This window comes from Arachis ipaensis, chromosome B09, assembly GCF_000816755.2.
Source record: "Arachis ipaensis cultivar K30076 chromosome B09, Araip1.1, whole genome shotgun sequence".
Taxonomy (NCBI): Eukaryota; Viridiplantae; Streptophyta; class Magnoliopsida; order Fabales; family Fabaceae; genus Arachis; species Arachis ipaensis.
In genome coordinates this window covers 124,511,189-124,521,187 of record NC_029793.2, presented here as the reverse complement: position 1 = coordinate 124,521,187, position 9,999 = coordinate 124,511,189, and positions in this window count along the sequence as shown.

Genomic DNA, 9,999 nt, shown 5'->3' with positions numbered 1-9,999 from the left:
TTTCTTTAAGTAAAAAAAAAAGTATTTTTTTAATGAAAAATATTTTTGACCCAAAAAATTCTTTATATTTAGAGATTGTTTTTTCTTCTACTTTGCGAGACTCATCTCATCTTAGGATGCAACCCCGTAAGCTGTTTTATTTCATTTTTAAATTCATTGGTGAATGATGAAAACAATTACTAATATTAGTACTTCAAAATTATTGTTCATACTAATTTTATATAAAACTCTCTTTGCACTGAAAACTAACAATTCAGTACCATATTGTATATAATAAAAATAAAATCAGAGACTAAGAGGTGTAATAACTACATTTAGGTTACAAGAATTGTTTAGTTACATATTTATTTTATTTTTTATTCAACTAAAAATTCACGACCAAATAATTTAAAAAAAAAAACATGTTACCACATATCACAATTTTCAAAGCCTGAAGTCATAATTCTTAAGAGATGAAAACAAATAACATTAGAAGACCTATGTACACATTATCCTAACCAAAAATTTTCGAGACAGCATAGCTTATGTAAAAATATATAAATTAGTGTATAGTCATTCATACTTTAATTTTGTTATTCATTAATTCTATTTCTATCTCACTATCTACTATTTTGTTCTCACTATAATAATAATAATAATAATAATAATAATAATAATAATAATGACTTAATGAGAGACTTTATTAACTTTTTGTACAAACCACCTTAACTAAAAACATATGTATATTGCTCTTAGAAGTTAAAATTTTTAGGCAAATTAAAGTAGAATAAAATTAGGCATACTTTAATTTAGTTATTTGTGAATTCTATTTACCTCACCAACCCACTACATCTTAGCCAGCTAGTTTCTTTATTATATTCATAATAAAATACAACATATATATGTCTCTATATAGCTAGGTGTGTGTATTTAGGGAATAATGGAACACACATAGAGACCTAACCGTTTAATTGGTTAACTTTACACAATGCTAATATAATAATCAAGTCTATTGATTTCTAAACTTATTGTAATTTTCCATATCTGATAATTAAAGTGACGAAGCCTAACTATTTTATTGATTCATTATATCACAACAATAAGAAGGGTTTTCTTTTATAATGCTATTGAAACAATTATATTCATCTCAATCGCATGATTGGAATGGTTGTTTGTGTTTTATGAGCAGGACACAACAGCCTAACTACACGTAGATACTAACATTAAATACATACTCCCTCGACTAATAATAATAAGAGATTTCATTAGTTTTTTGTACAAACCACCTTAACTAGAAACATATGTATGTTGCTCTTAGAAGTAGAAATATTTAGGTAAATTAAATTAGAATCAAATTAGGCATGCTTTAATTTAGTTATTTATGAATTCTATTTACTTCACCAATCCACTACATCTTAGCCAGCTAGTTTCTTTATCATATTCATAATAAAATACAACATATATATGTCTCTATATGGCTAGTAGGTGTGTATATTTAAGGAATAATGGAACACACATAAAGACCTAACAGCTTAATTGGTTAACTTTACACAATGCTGATATAATAATCAAGTCTATTGATATATAAACAAAAGTGTATTATAATTTTCCATATCTATTAATTAAAGTGACGAAGCCTACATATTTTATTGATTCATCATATCACAACAATGAAAAGGGTTTTCTTCTAGTATGCTATCTGAAACAATTATATTCATCTAAATCGCATAATTGGAATTGTTGTTTATGTCTTATGAGCAGGACACAACAGCCTAATCACACGTAGATACTAACATTACATAGGTACTCCCTCGACTAATAATAATGGGAGACTTCATTTGCTTTTTGTACAAACCACCTTAACTAGAAACATATGTATGTTGCTCTTAGAAGTAGAAATATTTAGGCAAATTAAAGTAGAATCAAATTAGGCATGCTTTAATTTAGTTATTTGTGACCACTACATCTTAGCTAGCTAGTTTCTTTATCATATTCATAATAAAATACAACATATATATGTCTCTATATGGCTAGTAGGTGTGTATATTTAAGGAATAATGGAACACACATAAAGACCTAACAGCTTAATTAGTTAACTTTACACAATGCTGATATAATAATCAAGTCTATTGATTTCTAAACAAAAGTGTATTGTAATTTTCCATATCTATTAATTAAAGTGACGAAGCCTACATATTTTATTGATTCATCATATCACAACAATGAAAAGGGTTTTCTTCTAGTATGCTATCTGAAACAATTATATTCATCTAAATCGCATAATTGGAATTGTTGTTTATGTCTTATGAGCATGACACAACAGCCTAATCACACGTAGATACTAACATTACATAGGTACTCCCTCGACTAATAATAATGGGAGACTTCATTTGCTTTTTGTACAAACCACCTTAACTAGAAACATATGTATGTTGCTCTTAGAAGTAGAAATATTTAGGCAAATTAAAGTAGAATTAAATTAGGCATGCTTTAATTTAGTTATTTGTGAATTATATTTACCTCACCAACCTACTACATCTTACCCAGCTAGTTTCTTTATCATATCCATAATAAAATACAACATATATATGTTTCTATATAGCTAGTAGGTGTGTGTATTTACGGAATAATTTAACACACATAGAGACCTAACAGCTTAATTGGTTAATTTTACCCAATGCTGATATAATAATCAAGTCTATTGATTTCTAAACAAAAGTGTATTGTAATTTCCCAATAATTAAAGTGATGAAGCCTAACTATTTTATTGATTCATCATATCACAACAATAAGAAGGTTTTCTTCTATAATGCTATTGAAACAATTATATTCATCTCAATCGCATGATTGGAATTGTTGTTTGTATTTTATGAGCGGGACAAAATAGCCTAACCACACGTAGATACTAACGTTAAATACGTACTCCCTCGACTAATAATAATGAGAGACTTCATTAGCTTTTTGTACAAACCACCTTAACTAGAAACATATGTATGTTGCTCTTAGAAGTAGAAATATTTAGGTAAATTAAATTAGAATCAAATTAGGAATGCTTTAATTTAGTTATTTGTGAATTCTATTTACTTCACCAACCCACTACATCTTAGCTAGCTAGTTTCTTTATCATATTCATAATAAAATACAACATATATATGTCTCTATATAGCTAGTAGGTGTGTATCTAGGGAATAATGAAACACACATAGAGACCTAACAGCTTAATTGTTTAGCTTTACACAATGCTAGCTAAGAGATGTGCGTATTTAGGGAATAATGGAACACACATAGAGACCTAACAGCTTAATTAGTTAACTTTATACAATGCTGATATAATAATTAAGTCTATTGATTTCTAAACAAAAGTTTATTGTAATTTCCCATATTTGATAATTAAAGTGACTAAGCCTAACTATTTCATTGATTCATCATATCACAACAATAAGAAGGATTTTCTTCTATAATGCTATTGAAACAATTATATTCATCTAAATCGTATGATTGGAATTGTTATTTGTGTTTTAAGAGCGGGACGCAACAGCCTAACCACATGTAGATACTAACATTACATACGTACTCCCTCGACTAATAATAATGAGAGACTTCATTAGCTTTTTATACAAACCACCTTAACTAGAAACATATGTATGTTGCTCTTAGAAGTAGAAATATTTAGGCAAATTAAAGTAGAATCAAATTAGGCATGCTTTAATTTAGTTATTTGTGAATTCTATTTACTTCACCGACCCACTACATCTTAGCCAGCTAGTTTCTTTATCATATTCATAATAAAATACAACATATATATGTCTCTATATAGCTTGTAGGTGTGTATTTAGGGAATAATGAAACACACATAGAGACCTAACAGCTTAATTGGTTAACTTTACACAATGTTAGCTAATAGGTGTGCGTATTTAGGGAATAATGGAACACACATAGAAACCTAACAACTTAATTGGTTAAATTTACACAATATTGATTCCTAAACAAAAGTGTATTGTAATTTCCCATATCTGATAATTAAAGTGACGAAGCCTAACTATTTTATTGATTCATCAAATCACAACAATAAGAAGGGTTTTCTTCTATAATGCTATTGACACAATTATAATCATCTCAATCGTATGATTGGAATTGTTGTTTGTGTTTTATAAGTGAGACACAACAGCCTAACTACACGTAGATACTAACATTACATACATACTCCCTCACCTAACAGTCCACACATGACCAACAATTAAAAAGCCCACACAACTATCAACCCGTTAGCTCAACACAAAGCCACAAACAAGTCTTCACTAAACACCTCTGCAACACATGTTCAGCGTCTGACAGCATTTCTCAGCATTTGCACGTGTCGCATTCACCTTTATTTAGAGGAAATATTTGTACATATTACTCTGTACGGCTGTACCGTAGTAATCCCTTGAAATTATTACTCATAGTTCAATATTCATATTCATATCCATTCTATACTAGTTGTGTTAATTTTGTTTAAATGTTAAAATTTTTGTGGCTAGTTGCTCAATCATCATGACAATCTATACAATACCAGAAGCAATTGGCTCAATAACAAGGTTTATTTTTATTATCATATACATATTATTTCATATTAGTTACACATTTTTTTTGTCATTAAATTTTGTTTTTTTTTTTTTGTAACTTTTTTAGCACTAAAATTTTAAATACATTGAGAATTGGAAGTCCAAAAGAAGCACGAGTGGTGGTCATATGTGAACCTTGGAAGTCCAAAAGAAGCACTTGGTCATGTTAATATATAGATATTGCTATAGGATGTGGTTGGTAAAAGTTAGAAACATATGTGAACCTTGGAGCTTATTATATTTTGGGAATTTCAGTTGCTATTATATTGGGTTTTTGTGTACAGTTGAGAGTTAAAGACTTGTGGATTGGAATAATAAGTGGTACTTTCTGCAAAGTAATTTTGCTTTCTCTGCTCATTACAATAAGTACAAATTGAAAAAAATAGGTTTATCCTTATTTTTCTAATTTTTAGAGTCTGTTTAGTTTATTGGCTTCTTTTCTATTATTTAGAATGTTGGAAAAAATATATTTTAATTGTTACTTTATGCTATATGTTTTTTTTGAATTGCACGCAATAAAGGCAAGAGAAAAGATATTTGAAGAAAGATATTTTATAAAACATGCATTAGTGTGAGAGATTAGATTTAAATATTTAAGATGATATTTATTATGAATATGTATTAGCGTGAGAGAATTGTTATGTGTGTATATTCAAAGTTATAATTAAGAAAATTCTTTAATTATCTTGTTGTTGTCAATATGAATTACCATTGTGCTTACCATTTTTCTTGTGCTTACCATTAGTTGTTGTCAATATAAATTTTCATTCATAGTTCATTTCGTCTCTTCACATCATCCATAATACTATTCTTGAAATTATTAGTTTGAAGACAGTCAAATGTGTGCTTGAAAGTTGAAAGTGCTTGATAGAGTAAAGGAGGAGAGTGGAGTTAGTTAGTCTTCATTCAGCTGTTTAGTTTGTTAGTTTGTTACAGAGTTAGTTTAAGTTTGCTGAGCTGGCACAGATAGTTTCACATACTCCAGAAGCTTCTATGTATGTCTATAAATAGTGTAGTACAATTGTGAGCCTGCGATTTTTTACTTTGAAGATACAATAACACGCACCCCCTCTTTCTCTGAGTTCTCTCCGTCTTTCTCAACTTCTTCACTCTCATTCACTAGTTTCTGATACCTTTCGTGGTATCAGAGCTAGGTTCCAATGGAAAACGAGATCAACGCCATGGCAGCTTCAGGGAACACTCATAGCTCAGCACAAACGGTGAGCGCACCTGGATTTGTTGCAACTCCCATCTACATGAAGCTGGACAGTGATAATTTTTTGCAATGGAAGGATCAAGTAGAGGCAATGATTGAAGGTAATGATCTATTGAATCACATAACTGGAATTGGAATTCCACTGCAGTTTCTTGAAAATGGAGGTGTTAATCCAGAATTTTAACGGTGGAAAAGGCAAGATGCTTTACTCGAATCTTGGCTTCTTGCTTCAATGACAAAATCCTACACTACTCAAATGGTTGGCTGCATGTTTACCTATCAGATCTGGAACAGGTTAAAGACTCATTTCGCTTCACAAATCAAAGCTAGAATCATGCAATTAAGGAACAAATTGAGTACTACTAGCATAGGTCCGCCAGTAAATGAGTATGTGTTGTCGATAAAAGGCACAATTGATGCATTAGTGTCAGTAGGAGAGACAGTGACTGAGAGTGATCATGTCAATGCTCTACTCCATGGCCTGACTGAAGAATATGCACCTTTGCTCACCTCACTGCTAACAAGACCGCAGGAAATCATAGTTGGAGAATTAGAGACAGTGCTTTTTGCTAATGAAAGCATGTTGGAGAGGTTCAAAAAAATTGAGCTGAATCAGGCAGCATATGCAAACATAGCACAGTCCAACTATGCGAATCAAGAAGGTTTGCAAGAAAGCCCTCAATATCAAGCAAATTGGACTCAAACAAGAAATTTTCGAGGAGGTTTTAGAGGAAGAGGAAAATTTGACAGAGGAGGATGGCATGCCTCTAGATTTAGAAATCAACAACAATATGCTGAAAGACAACAACAGTTTGATGACAAGTCAAGGAATCAACACTATGAAAGAACACAGAATTATGAGAGATCACACTATGATAGGCCTCAATGTCAGTTGTGCAACAAGGTTGGCCACATAACCAAAACATGTTGGTACAGGTATGAAGAAGATTCACAATCTCAGGTTTCAGATCAATTCCATGGAAGGACCAGCAACAGGCCTCAGAAAATTGAGCAACCAGGGGCCAATTACAACCATGTGTTAGCAAATCCAGCAACTCTCAATGAGTTTGTGTGGTACCCAAACTCAGGTGCAACACATCATATGACATCTGTCCTTCAGAATGTGGCTGAAAAGGAGAATTATGATGGTCCAGAACAAGTAGTTGTTGGCAACAAAATAGGTTTAAGCATTAATTGTGTTGGTAAAGCATATTTTAAAATTGAATTGAGCTCTAAAACTCTTATTATGCAGAAATTACTACTAGTGCCTGATATAACCAAGAACTTACTAAGTGTCTATCAATTTTGTCGTGACAATAATGTCTTTTTCGAATTTCACTCTCATGGTTGCTGTGTCAAATCTCAGGATTCTAAGGAACTACTTTTGAATGGAACTGTTGAAAAAGGCATATATAAGCTGCTAAATTTTCATCCTGTACACCCACCTGTTGCACTTCTTGGCTCGGTGGAGTCAATTTCAGATCAATCCATGTTGTGGCATGCTCGTCTTGGACATGCCTCACATAATGTAGTCTCAAAAGTTTTACAGCAATGTAATCTCCCCTTTTCTTCAAATAAGTCGTTTTGTCCCTCTTGTTGCATAGGCAAATCTCATTCTTTACCGTTTACTGATTCTCAAACAGTGTATCATGCTCCCCTTTTGGCTTCTCTAATGGAAGATATTAAGGGCCAAAAAGAGAAGAAAATGGAGAAGGTGGTGGTTTTTCAGGAACCATAACATGGAGTGTAGTGGCAAAAGAGATTAAGGGTGTTGGTTATTTAGCACTGCCTATGATAACTGTCAACTTGTCAACCTATTTTCTTCAGATAATTTCCATGATGATGGTTGGTCATTTGGGAAAGCTTGCTCTCTCTAGCACAGCTATTGCTACCTCTCTTTGTGCTGTCTCTGGCTTCAAGTTTGGAATGTCATGTGCATTGGAAACTTTAGGTGGCTAAGTCTATGGAGCAAAGCAATATACAAGATTTGGTGTTCAAATCTACACTTGTATTGTAGCTTTGAGTCTAGCCTGTATTTCTCTCTCTCTTTTATGGATATGCTTGGAGAAAATAATGGTTTTGTGTGGTCAAGACCTTTTGATTTCATAAGAAGTAAGCTGGAAGATTTGCTGTGTGCCTTATTTATTCCTGCTCTATTTGCTTATGTTACACTTCACACTCTCATTCGCTACTTTTTGGTTCTACCTCCAAGAAATCAACAAATAAAAATGTCATGTTCATTTTCCAATGTTTATAGACTACCTATTAGATATTACAGTATGCAAATCAGCACTTTGAACTTTCAAGAACAGTATCATGAATGATGTGAAGAGATGAAATGAAATATGAATGAAAATTCATATTGACAACAACTAATGGTAAGCACAAGAAAGATGCTAACCTCCATTACATCTAGTTCAGAACGATAAAGATGGAAACCATCCATGGGAATTACAATAGCAACATCAGGAGGTTGAACCTGGGAGTCCATGGAAGAAGCTCTTTCCGGCCAAGGAAGCCAAAAGTAAGAATGCAATAAAAATGGCCTTCATACTGATTATATTTATGGACATACACTACTATAATATATTCTCTTTCTTTTTGCATGACTATATATCCAATGCTGTTGTGTATTTATATTGAGGGTAGGGAAGAAATTCAGTTATGCATGTAGATATTGAAGTAGTCTAATTAAATAAACGTAATATCTAAATAATGACACGCACTTTAATATGTACCGTTAAATGAAACTTTAATCCCAATTTGTTGGATAAAATCATTGATTGAGGATAGTGCAGGCTTAAACTATATCCATTAATTATTTGAATAATTTTTCTCTTCTTTCGTCATTTTTCTACTTGTAGAATTTGAGCACCTTAATAATACGAACAAGTCAATGTCTAAATAAATTTAGAGACATTATTATTGACTGACAACACTGAAATTTTCATACTAATAATAAAACTTTTTCCCCCTCCATGATTGAAGTTTTTTTTAATTTGCATCAGATCTGGGTGATTTAATTTTCGTAATACTAATAACTAAGTCACATTACTCACACAGAGTTTTATTATGTTAAAGGTGCGACAGACTAATATATTTAGTATTTTTCTCTTATTATTTGTTGTAATTTCAATAATTAATAGGATATTAAGTACTGTATAAATAAATGAGACAACTATTGTCGTTAAATGTGTATTTTTTTTTTATAATTTTTATATTTTGCGATAACCATAATTTAATAAAAAACATGTAAAGTTAATCAATTAAAAATATTAAATTGTTGTGTGTGTTTCATTCTCTAAATACACATACTTACTAGTATATATAAAGACATATATTATATCCTATTATAAATACGACAAAAAATTTAGCTAGTTAAGATAGTAAAAAGTGATGAAATAGAAATAAAATTGATAAATAACGAAATTAAAGCATGTATATCAATATATGACTACACACTAATCTATACTTCTTTTGAATAACTAAATAACATAATCATAATAAGTTATAAAATATAGAATTTACCGACTGTTTAGCATTGTCTGGAAGCTTACCTACATGTGATGGGGCCCCGGAAAAAAGAAAAAGAATTACATGTAAATTTAAAATGCCTTTCCAACTTTGAAAAACTTGGTACTAGTATATATATTATGCAAAAGTGCAATGTGTATGCCAGTTGAAATATATGCTTTTTTTAAAACATGTATAGATTTATCTAAATTATTTATGTGGGATGTGAATGAACGTAACAATGTAGCATGTGGTCGGATGGAAATCATATATAATTGGCGGTTCTTCATAAATTTTCTATAAGTTAATCAATTATGCAGACGGCAGAATTGTAATTACGATACTAAAACAAAAAAAAAAAATTAATTTACTACTCTTAACTTATCTATTATTTATATATTAACAAACAGTTAAAGTAGAGGTGGCAAAGCAGGTCAAACCGCTCTAATCCGTCCCGTTCCGCTTAGGCCCGTTCTATAAACGGGTCAGACCGGCCCGTCCCACTAACTAAAATGGATTTAAAATGCTAGCCTGCCTTGGCAGATTAGCGGGTTGGCGAACTAACTCGCTTGACTCTTTTTTTTTAAATAAAATTCATTAAAATTAACTAAAAAATAATAATTAAAAATCAAATACAAATAAAAAATAGTCAAATTATAATATAATTTTTTTACTATCCTTTTTTTA